The sequence below is a fragment of the Tiliqua scincoides genome, chromosome 3 (assembly GCF_035046505.1).
Source record: "Tiliqua scincoides isolate rTilSci1 chromosome 3, rTilSci1.hap2, whole genome shotgun sequence".
Taxonomy (NCBI): domain Eukaryota; kingdom Metazoa; phylum Chordata; class Lepidosauria; order Squamata; family Scincidae; genus Tiliqua; species Tiliqua scincoides.
In genome coordinates, this window is record NC_089823.1 from 207,739,248 (window position 1) to 207,742,868 (window position 3,621).

Here is a 3,621-nt window from a genome sequence, read left to right on the forward strand (position 1 = left end):
ATGAAATCTGTGGGTTTCAGGAGCTCTGTAATCCTCTGGAGGCAGATTACAGGGCCCTCCCTAACCCTCCAAAGGCTGTCCAGTTTTTCCATAAAACTAGAAGTGATCTGGGCAGGAGGTCTGGTCTAGAGGGTAGAGCCTCCCTTAGCATGAAGATAACATCGGAAGGTTTCCATTTCAAGGCCACCGGCAGCTCTGGGAATGGCGAGACCTTGACAAGCCGAGCCGAGTTATTCCACCTGCTCTTTGGTGTGAGCGAAGAAGTGTCTTGGCTGCCCTTCATGTGAGAGATGAAGGAGCTGCTTGTCCACATGCATGGGAGGCAACCGGAGGCCAACAGTGATACCAGACCAGAAAGATCCATCTGAAATGTTGTGTGGTTCTTGCAAGACAGAACCTTTCTTTGATTGTAAAAATCCCCTCAGGGATTTAGAAACAGCCTGCCTATGTAAACCGCCTTAAATAAAGTCAGAGGAGTAATCCGATGACCAGAAAGGCGGTATATAAATACCCAGTTATTATTATTACTATTACTATTACTATTACTATTACTATTATCTTCTAAGGCCTCACAGAGGGAGGCAGCACATGGCCTCCCTGGCCCTCAGAGCAACCCCCACCCGGAGTTGATGGGAGCATAGCTCCCATTGCCTTCAGAGGGTCCAACCTGCGGGTTGGGGAACCAGCAGATAATGAACTCCGTGGTCCCAATTCTGCTGATACAGTAGGTCCACTGTGTAGTAGTAGCTCCTGACTGTCACAGAATTTTCCTATAACCACCACAAAACCTCAACCATTACACGTTATTCTCACTCAGTTACGAGTGTGAAATAGATTCAAGGAAGATTGAATACAACCTTTTTTTATTGTTATGCTAGTAGCATAATATATGAAGCCAGTCTGATTAGTATGGTTAGATGAGTTTCTAAATAATTGCTACTGTTCATTCTGTTGTTGTTGGCATTCTGTTAATAACATAAAAACATAAGAACAGCCCCACTGGATCAGGCCATTGGCCCATCTAGTCCAGCTTCCTGTATCTCACAGCGGCCCACCAAATGCCCCAGGGAGCTCACCAGATAACAAGAGACCTCATCCTGGTGCCCTCCCTTGCATCTGGCATTCTGACATAACCCATTTCTAAAATCAGGAGGTTGCGCATACACATCAGGGCTTGTACCCCGTAATGGATTTTTCCTCCAGAAACTTATCTAATCATCTTAGACTAATTAGACTTAGACTAATCTTAGACTAATCATCAAGACTAATCATCTTAGTCGCTCTCTTTTGCACCTTTTCCATTTCCACTAAGTCTTTTTTGAGATGCGGCGACCAGAACTGGACACAATACTCCAGGTGTGGCTTTACCATAGATTTGTACAACGGCATTATAATATTAGCCGTTTTGTTCTCAGTACCCTTCCTAATGATCCCAAGGATAGAATTGGCCTTCTTCACCGCCGCCGCACATTGGGACGACACTTTCATCGACCTGTCCACTACCACCCCAAGATCTCTCTCCTGATCTGTCACAGGCAGCTCAGAACCCATCAGCCTATATCTAAAGTTTTGATCTTTTGCCCCAATGTGCATGACTTTACACTTACTGACATTGAAGCGCATCTGCCATTTTGCTGCCCATTCTGCCAGTCTGGAGAGATCCTTCTGGAGCTCCTCACAATCACTTCTGGTCTTCACCACTCGGAAAAGTTTGGTGTCGTCTGCAAATTTAGCCACTTCACTGCTCAACCCTGTCTCCAGGTCATTTATGAAGAAGTTGAAAAGCACCGGTCTCAGGACAGATCCTTGGGGCACAACGCTTTTCACCTCTCTCCATTGTGAAAATTACCCATTGACACCCACTCTCTGCTTCCTGGCCTCCAACCAGTTCTCAATCCACGAGAGGACCTGTCCTCTAATTCCCTGACTGTGGAGTTTTTTCAGCAGCCTTTGGTGAGGGACCGTGTCGAACACCTTCTGAAAGTTCAGATATATAATGTCCACGGGTTCTCCCACATCCACATGCCTGTTGACCTTTTCAAAGAATTCTATAAGGTTCGTGAGGCAAGACTTACCCTTACAGAAGCCATGCTGACTCTCCCTCAGCAAGGCCTGTTCGTCTATGTGTTTTGAGATCCTATCTTTGATGAGGCATTCCATCATCTTACCCGGTATGGATGTTAGGCTGACCGGCCTATAGTTTCCCGGGTCCCCCCTCTTCCCCTTTTTAAAGATAGGCGTGGCATTTGCTATCCTCCAATCTTCTGGCACCGTGGCCGTTTTGAGGGACAAGTTGCATACCTTAGCCAAGAGATCTGCAACTTCATTCTTCAATTCCTTAATAACTCTTGGGTGGATGCCATCAGGGCCCGGTGACTTATTGATCTTTAATTTATCAATGAGGTCTAGTTTTTATTTGAGTTTGTTTAATTATTTGAGTTTGTTTAATTATTTATTTAAGTTTACCTGGCACTTAGTTCCCAGAGGCACTTGGGGTCCCAGAGGCCACACGCATCTGCAGAGAGCGTGTGTTGACCAGCTTGTGTTACCAGTGGCATCACTAGGATTCGTGTCACCCGGTGCGGGAGGCCTGTGTGTCACCCCATGCAGTGGGCGGGGCAATGCCCCAGGTGGTGGGCATGGTGATGTACCATCGCCCCACCCCCACTGGTCTACTCTGAGCAGGAGCAGAGTCCTACTTGTGAGTAAGAGCCCAAGGGTCAGGCACTTAAATCAAAGTTGAAAGTTAGCTGCACCTACGTTAGCACCTAATCGAAGGAAGGGAGGAGGATAAAGTGGAAAGCAGGTTTTTCTACTTTGTTTTAAATTAACCCTATACTCAACCCAAGTTAATCTAAGTTAGAACATAGCCTCAACAGTTCAGTAAATTGGGACACAGGACACAGGATCTAGAGAGCAATAAATAATTAAACAAACTCAAATAAAAACTAGCTTGAGGTTACAAAACAGTCCAGCCTAAGAGAACTGAACTAGGAGGGAAAGAACCTAGTAAGGGCCAATTCCCAACCACCCAGGCATAGTCCATTTTAGAAATTCAGCATCACCACCTTTAGGAGGTGATAAGAGCCCCATTAGGCTAATCCAAGCACTCCATTCAGGAGCCTGCAGAGTAGGTTACGCCCATCAGCAGCCTTTTGTCTTCCTGAGCTTTTGTAAACTCACCTGGGAAGACCAGCCCCCCTTTTCAATCAGGAAGGAAGGAGGGAGGAGGAGCCAGCCAGGAGTATAAAGCTAGGCCTGCCATCGCGTGAGGCTCTCTGCAGACGCGTGTGGCCTCTGGGACCCCCAGTGCCCCTGGGAACTAAGTGCCAGGTAAACCGAGAGTTTAGCATCTGGGCGAGTTCAGCAGCAGGGCTAGGAGGCCAGGGCCCCATACACTGCCCTTCCTCTTCCCTTGAGAAGAGGGCTGCTAACCAGTGTAGGGTTTTTTAGAAGTACCCCTAAATAAAACAACAACAACAAAAAAGCTATGCAGTCAGACAGCCAGCAGCAGGGTGGGGGCTATCCAGTGTTCTGCATTGAGTGCCACATGTATGATTATATGCCTCTGGGGCATAAGTCATGGGTGTGTCCTCGGTGCAAGGAGCTCCAGGGTCTCAG